The sequence below is a fragment of the Salminus brasiliensis genome, chromosome 11 (assembly GCF_030463535.1).
Source record: "Salminus brasiliensis chromosome 11, fSalBra1.hap2, whole genome shotgun sequence".
Classification (NCBI taxonomy): domain Eukaryota; kingdom Metazoa; phylum Chordata; class Actinopteri; order Characiformes; family Bryconidae; genus Salminus; species Salminus brasiliensis.
In genome coordinates, this window is record NC_132888.1 from 1,399,181 (window position 1) to 1,408,393 (window position 9,213).

Genomic DNA, 9,213 nt, shown 5'->3' on the forward strand with positions numbered 1-9,213 from the left:
ATAGAAAAAGGATTTAGATTTAGCTTGTATGAAAATCCAACTTCATATTCATTGTGCTGTACCATGAGGGTATCAGTGCTCTCCATTGACCTTTTTGCCCAATTTAAAATAGCTTTATGTATCCCTACCCCTTAACTTTGAGGGTCAACTCCTTAATTTAACACATACCTATCTACATATATTAGCTAGTTAGCAAACACAGTATATCATCTAGTATTCATAACTGAGTATTGCCTACTGATGGGCATTGGCATCTATTAATCATTTTTTTTCCATGTAATTACGACGTAGTAAGCTCTAATATGTCCTAACCTTAAGTATTTAAGTGTACAAATTTTGTATGAGATAAAAACAAAGAAAACACAAAAACAGGGTGGAATGCTCCAGGGCTCAATACTAGGACCAACTGCTATTGTTAAAAAATGAGGCACACCAGTGTCTATCAATGCTGTTAGTGGTGATCAGAGATTCACAAGCCTGCGCTGTTCTTTGCATAATGACATCAAATAATAATTTTTTAATATATTTGCCTTTTTGTGTCTTACATTTTCAAGCTTTTCTTCAGGATCTAGCAAAATAAGGTATTCATAATGTTTAAAGACTAACGATTAGCAAATCCAACATTTAAAAATTGCCTCCCACTGTCTGTGATTGGTTGTTAGATGATGAATATAATTCTGATCTTGCAATTTGATTGGCTGAGATGTCCTACAAATAGATAATTACAGTTTATTCTTATAGTTAAATAACTTTTTGTGAGAATAATAGCTCAGTAAGTATACAGTTTAAGGGGGCACACACTCAAGGCCTACTGAACGACCTAGACTTCTATAATTCCATGTAATTGTAAATAATAAGCCCCAGTGTGTAATAACCCTAAAAAATAAAATGTGCAATTACTTTGTTCAATGTGTAGAGCAAAGAAAACACCAAAACAAACAGAGTGGGGTGCTTCAGGGCTCAATACTAGGACCCACTACTGTTGTTAATAATGAGGCCTACTGGCACACCGATGTTCACCCATGCTGTCAGTGGTGATCAGTAGAGATCCACAGGCCTCCACACTTTTCTATGCATGACGCCATCCGTGGACGCTATCCACCCCCCTCCTCCTCCACCCGGAGAGAATGGGGTGGGTCGGAATGGGAGGTGGCCGGTGTGTGGGGGATGAGGCTCTTTTGTCCTAAGCGGTGATGCAGCTAATCTAAAAGACCTGCGATGGACGCCTCTCTTCGGCAGCAGTGCAGGCCATTGGACCCCACCCCTCGAGCTGGGGGGATGGGGAACGGCGTGAGAGGCCATCAGGGGGAGGGAGAGAGGGGAAGAGAGGCGAGGAGGGATGAGGAGAGCGATGGGGGAGGGAGGAAGGTCATTAGTCAGTGAGAACAGCAGGACACACTAGTGCACATTACAGCCCTGGCCACCTTGTGTATTGTCCTCACTCACAGGCCGAGATGACTGGAGGAGGATCCACTGGAGTTCAGTTTCTAATCTCCTCCAGGGGGATGGGCCTCCCTGTTTTGTAATGCTAATCCAGGCTGTTGGGGCAGGTAAAGATATGTAGGACGTGTAAATGACGGAGCGTTTCCCCTTGTGTCTCTCTATGAGACAGGAGGGGGGTTTGTTTTAGGGGTGACCCTTTCTTTCAGTGCTCTCCTCTACTTAGCGTGTTAAAGGGGATATTCTAACATTTTTAAACCTAATCTCCCTGTGCTGCATTTGTAGCGCACCACCAGGTACCACAGACGTCTATTTGGACATGATTGCTTGTACCAAAGAAAGTATGGAACCAGTTGACTAAAAAATAACCCTTAATAAACCCGAAGTGCTGAATTCCCCCACTAAATGTTTATGAATCCTTTAGTTAGTGTTTGTAAATCAAGCTGTAAATCTATGGAATGGGACTCCTTTTTTAAAAAAGGAAAAAGTTGTAGTAGTTCATCATCAGTGTAATAATAATAATAATAGTAAAAATAATACGCTTTACAACAAGAAACCGACACAGAATAAAATTATGAATGTCCCAATCTATTTTTGTTTTTGCACTAATATGAGTCTACTCATAATGCTGAATCCAGCCACGCGGGTAAGATATAGTTTTGGGTGAGATATGCTGCTAATTCATTCTGAAGTAAAATCTTAGTTTTTAGTAACAGTTTCTTTAATAAGTGTGTTTCATATCTTACAATACAGCCTGACTGACCTCCCTGATCTACACTACAGATAAACTGTTCTTTAATGACACCTAGAGGGCACTGAGGGAACTCTGCTAAAGCAGTAAAAACAAAGGATCGGAACTGGATCTGGATTAAAATATCTAATAGCCCATCCATTCAAATATGCCTGGATCATTGGCTCCAACTTAGTGAAAACCAGAGCAAAAGTGCCTGAAGTTTGACACACCTTCAACACAAAAGAGTGAAATATTCAGACAGTTTATCACCAACAAATCCAAATACGGGACGAGAACAAGAGGAATACTGTGCTCCATTAACTCAGTCTGAGCTGCCTGTGGAATTCCACAAGTAGCATTTGTTCACAGCCAGTCCATAATGTTGACTGTTGCCATACCATCGGCAGACACAACCGCGATTGGTTGATCCTACAAAAATGTGAACAGAAGGTGACAATGTTCACATTTGGTGTGTTATACATCATTGGTTATACACGCGTTATACCTCTTAGATACATGACATACAATATAGATTATATACATATATATATGTTTATGTAAATTGCCTGTATAAATCGTGTTCAGAGTGTAAAGGCTGTAGCCACTTCCTGCAGACCCCCTAGTGGCCAATATGGGAATAGGCCTCTTCAATGGGTGTTTACTGGTGCAAATCTGTATCCAGATGTGCGAGCATGTTCACATTGCACCAAGAAAAACAGATCAGTGTGTAGAATCCATCAATGCTTTACCTTCTTGTTGGATGCGCAGTGTTTTTTTCTAAAGTGAGTGTGTGCGAGGATCTGTAGGAGCTTGTTATTGTTTTATGTAATCAGAGAGAAGATAAACCGCAGTGATGGGGTCCTAACCACTGAAGAACAGGATGAAAGGAGGCTAACAAAGTATACAGAGAAACAGATGGATACAGTCTGAGAAGATAGAACTACATTATACATTCACCTTGTTTAGCATATGTACATATGTGTGTATGTATGTATATAAATATATATGTATATACTTTACATTTGTTTATTTTATACACTGTTTTAACCTAAAGGCAGTTTAAGCAGGGCAGTGAGGAGGAGTGGAGGGAGTTTCAAAGATATATAAATAATAAAAATATCTCAAAATTGATTTTTGATGCCTGTATGTTAAATACCTGTTCATCTCAATACAAATATATATATAAAAAAAGATCTATACAGTCACTAGAGCTGATAGAATTCAGACCATGGTCTTAATATTGTGATATGACTGTGTTTACAGTAGAAACACTAGTATTTCTGCACTGTATAAGTAATATAGTGACATTTATGTTCCAGGAACTGCCCATTAGATTCTAGCGTACCTGGAATGCTGTTAAAGGGACTGTCTGTGGAAATGCAGGACATGCTACAGATGTGCCAGACTGAGATTATGTTGGGAAAGACTGCAGTACTCCTTTAATATGTCTCCTTGGCAGTGTATATTCTATTTCTGTTTGTGAGAGTCGGAGGCAGACAGAAGGAAGACGGCTGTGTGAAGAGTGCAAATATAATATTTTCGTCCTCAGCCCCATCAAAAAATGACCTTTAAATGTGTTAGTTCCTCTCAGCATGGCAGCGCAGCAACAGACACCTGCTGTTCAACCCTGGAAGAGCAGCAAGACTGTCGCACGCTGCACGCAGAGACGCCCAAAAGGACATTACTGACGCTTCCTGTGGAGTGCAGTCACTCAGGAGAAAAAAGAGCTTCACTTCAGGATTCTCAGCTTTAAATGAGGGCATTAGCTGGAGATGAGGTGTTGGGGTTCAGGTATGAGAATCGACCCGGAAAACAAGAGTACCATCGTAAACAATCAGCATTTAAAAGCTTGTTTTTTCCATTCTGGTAGTTCAGTTCCTTCGTTTACGCTCAGAATTCAAGATGCTATGAAGGTTTTATTAAATGATGCCACAGAAGAACCTGTTCTAGATCCATAAAGAACCATTTGTGTGTAAAAAAAACAAAAACAAAAATGTTCTTCACTAATTTAAAGGTTCTTATGCTCACAGCTCCTTTACAGACATGGCCCTGTATGGAATCAGAAGTGGGTTCACTCAAAGAACCATTGGTAGCACCTTTATTTTGAAGTGTATTTTCCTGTTTCCACAGACGCCTTCACTGAACCTGAGGTTTACAGCTCTATTGTCATGTATACTGAAGGCATTTACAGGAGGAGGGAAACGAAACCAACCTTTCAATGAAAGTCAATGTAAAAAGATTCATGGAGCATTTCTATTGGCCCATTCATCATGAAATTCTGGTTATGATATGACACACGGCCGAATGTGTAGGGATGTTAAAAAGGGAAGTGTTTAACAGATGAATCTGGAGGCGGGGCTTCAGTGACTGTGTGTAAATAGAGGTTAATAGAGCAGCTAATCCCTCCCCTTGATGTTTCGGGCCTAGGCCCTGATGATGTTAGACTTGAGGCTCATCTCTGCCTATATCCCATAATATTGTTCTCAAAATGTCTGCAAACTAACACAGACACACACACACACAGACACACACACACATACACACACAAACACACACACACACAGACACACACACACACACACACACACACACACACACACACAGACACACACACACACACAGACACACACACACAGACACACACACACATACACACACACACACACACATACACACACACACACAGACACACACACACACATACACACACACACACATACACACACACACACACACAGACACACATACACACACATACACACACACACACACACACATCACAGGAAGTGCAGAAAACAGTGAAAGTGTGTTGCTGCTTAAGTGGTTTCAATCTGGGACCGCTTCACAGAAATCCTCTGCTGCCTTTCTGAGATACGATCTCTGAGATGTGGTCATTTCTCACCTGAGTCATTATCAGACGGTTCTGACAGGGTTCTCAGGAACCCCCAACCCCCCTCCACACCTCCGGCTTCAGCAGAAGTTCAGAGAAACAACCACAGCAAATCTTCCAGCGTAAGCGGGGCATAATGAAAGTGTGTGTGTGTGTGTGGTGGGCAGGCGTTTTAATTTCCACAGTGAAATACAGCCTCTCTCTGGGGTCCCACCGCTCACACACACTGCCTCTGGGTAACACAGCGATGGTGAGTCGCCCCCACGGGGAAATATCTCTGTCTTCATCAGAGCGCTGACAGCAGAGTGGACAGAGCTCCAAGCAGGGGGACCTTAATCTCTCATTTTACCTGAATATCACTGCTGTCAACTCAGACCCTCCGTCCGTGATCCAGTGATCTCTGCTGTCCTGCATCCAGGTGCAGCTTCTCCCTGTGAGGACACTGAATGACTGGCTGATCAACATCAGATGGGTATGAACGTTAGCATCCATTAGAAGGGCTGTCTCCTACACTTCTATCCATTTCTAATAGCATTCATGTTTAGCCCCGCCCATTTCCCCAACCTGGACTGCTTTACAAAGACAATCAGAACAGAGCTCATTTGCATACACAATATGTCCAAATGTTTGTGGACACCACTTCTAATAAATGCATTCAGCTACTTTAATTTGAACCCATTGCTGCTACACACACAGCTTGTCTAGTACCTGTAGAGAAGAAGTACTGCCAATAGAATAGGACTCTCTGGACTCTTATTGGCACCATGCTGCCTAATAATGCCAGGCGTGGGCTAGAGGGGTATAAAGCCCCCCAGGATTGAGGAGCTGTGGAGCAGTGGAGGAACTGTGTTCTCTGGAATGATGGTGGAGGAGCTCCATCCAGTACTTTTGGGATCAGTTGGGGAGTTGGGGATGATGATCATCATCCAAGATCCTGACCTCACTAACGCTCTTGTCGCTGAATTATACAATCAAATCCTCACAGCAATGTTCCTTCAGAATCTAGTAGAAAGTCTTCTTCTCTGGACAGTAGAGACAGTTACTCCAACAGAAGCAGGATCTACTCTTTTATTCCCATTGATTTCAGAGGAAGCAGTGAATAAGCAGGTGTCCCAATACTTTTGTCTATTTTTTATTTGTATATTAGGCTTTAAAGGCAGAGGTTGGAGAAGTGACTTTTTGTGTTGCTCATTTTTTGCAGAATTCCTCATTAGTTAACAGAAGCTCTTCTCCTGTGTGTGTGTGTGTGTGTGTGTGTAGATTTGTAAGGGAAAGTGTGTGGGTGTGTGCATTTGTGTGGGGGATGAGTGCATGCGTGTGTGCGTGTGTCATGAGCGTGTGGGGGATGAATCAGTATGTGTGTGTGTGTGAGAGAGAGAGAGAGAGAGAGACACTCATCATGCAGTCTGCGATTGATGCTCTGCCTCTCGCCCTCAATGTCACCAGCGACACATCCGTCTCCGGGGGAAACGGGAGGTGTGAGAGTGTGTGAGTGTGTGTGACAGGTCTAAATCCTCTCCACTGTGCAGAAGGACATGAGGGCTGCAGCTGCCCCCCCTACACCCTCCATCCCCCACCCCCACCTGTGCCACCAGCACAGGTTACCATGATCAATCACTGCTGAAAGATGGAGAGGCTGGGGGTCGTCGTCACGGCGACCGCAAATCGCTCTTTATCGGAGAGTGGCAGAGATAGCCGGACTGACCGGAGCGCCGGGAATAACATGTCTATAGGCTGGGAATGGAAATCAGCTGCACACACACTTCACACACACACAGCTTCTGCTGTACGCTGTAAAGTGACCGAGGCCTGGACTTCGAGAAGGTCATTCCTAAAGCTTAAAGCCAGCCCACTTCATCCAGTCCACACCACCTCGGATGTGTGTTTGGGGTCACTGTCCTGTTGGAATCCCAACTGTGTCCAGGACTCAACCGTCTAGCAGATGGTCTGAGGGTCTGCTGCAGTGGTCCTCCTCCTTCATTATTCCTCAGTGATGTTTAATGCTGGGCTTATTTGTACCTGCTGAACCCAGTCTGAACAGGGTCACCCTGAGGTGCTGTCGTTTTTTTTTTACGTCAACCCGGTAATCCAACACCGCGGGGTTAAAACAACCCATACTGGACCTGTCCATACTGGGCTCAGTACTGGGTTGCCAGATTCTTCTAACTTGGGTTATTTTAACCCATTTTTAGAATGTAAGGAAGGACTTTTGACCAAATCAGCGCTTCAAATAATATCCATGTCCTCTCGAGGGATCGTGGACGTATTATACAGCCCTCACACACACAAGCACACACAGGGCCTCAGGCTTTCAGACCCGTCACACTGGCTAATGAGTTTGAGCTTTGAGAATGAGCTTCATTAAGGGAGTTTCTACAATTACTCCATTATGCTTGATTATGTAATAATCTCTTCAGGTTCACCTCCATCACTCGTCTAACAGATCTACACACGAAAACACTGAGAAAAACACTGGAGTTTTCAATTTCAGAGACCACACACACACACACACACACACATTCACAGACATTCACATAAACATTAGACATAGACATTCACAGAAATGTCCACATAAACCAAAGATCCTCATCCCTCAACTCTAATTAGGTAGACGAGACTAGATTTTTACATTTGGCTTGGATTCAGAGGCTGTAGTTGACACTGAATGACAGCAGTTAGATTTCAGCTCCACTAGAATCAGACCAAGCCAGGAATTAGTGAAACTGGGGCTTGGTGTGAAGAGCACCGTCAACAAATCCAGATGTGATAAAAGCTTTAACGCTATCCTGCTTTATCCATTCCACACCAGCTCTGTGTGGGTTTGGGGTCACTGTCCCGTTAAAACACCACAACTGTGTCCCTGTTTCAGCCGTCTAGCTGATGGTTTGAGGTTCTGCTGAAGAACTCGGAGGTGGTTCCTCCTCCTTCATTACTCTGTACACTTTCTGCAGTGTAGCGGTTCCACTGGCTGCAGAACAGCCCCAGAGCATGACGCTCCCACCACCATGTTTAACAGCTGCTACAGCGTTCCTGGGGGTTAAATGCCTGAACTCCTCCAAACAACTACATTTTGGTCTGATCTGACCATAAAACGTTTTCTTTCTCCATGTGCTTCAACTGCAAACTTTAGTGGAGCTTGAAGGAGTGGGTTTTGGTGCAGGAGCCTCTATCCTTTCTGCCCATGCTGATGTAAAACTGGCTGGACTATAGACAGTGACACTGGTGTTCCAGCAGCTTCCAGTTCATAGCAGGTCATTTTTTTCATCGTTCTTCCTAATCTGGTTCTGCAGACTAACCCACCTGTTCGTAGCTCCCCCTAGCGCTAGCAATGCTCCCAACACCAGGAGGGTAAAGACTTTGATGCATGTGAAGCCACCCACCTCCTTTTTTCTAACTGCCGCTCGGAGCCCTGAAGCTCCACCACAGCAGCTAACAGACGCCTGTGCCGGCCCACACGGCTTACGAGTGATGAGGGGAGAGAGCGCCATCTACCCACCCGGAGAAGGCACAAGCAAAGCGGCATGGTTTGGGCCATAGTGGCAGTCTTTGGTGGTTCTTGGGTTGGGTTGCTCTCTCAGCTTGGGTCATCTTCCAGGACTTGTTGATTTGTCTACACCTAAATGTCGACTGAGCCAGTAATTAGTGAGATGGTTTGAAGATCATAGTCAGCAAATCCAGATGGAGATGATAGATGATAACGTTCAGCTGTGGTGGGAAGTTTACATACATTCATCATGGACATGAGGGTCATGGCAGTTCTCAAAGCTCAACTGTGGCAGAAGGAATGACATCACACCTCTATAATAGAGGACCAGAAATCACTAGAGGGTTAAAATTACCCATAAACCCACTCAGAGTATTAATTAAGTAGTGCTGAAAGTTCCTAGGTGTCTTTAAACCTGCCAAGAGCAAGAGCTCTTAACTTCCGGCTGGTGATCATGATGGACTACAGCTGGAAGCTTCTCTGTGCTTCATTAAAAGAGGTTTGATTGACAGCGATTTTGAAGAGCAAGTCTTCATTTTAATAAAGTAAAAAAAATGAAACATTTTTCTGAAATCAGAACAAGGTTGTTTATTTTTCTGTTGTTTCATTCTGTTTATATTATTACAGTTTTATTGACAGAAAAGCAAGTTTTTAACCCCAAAATAA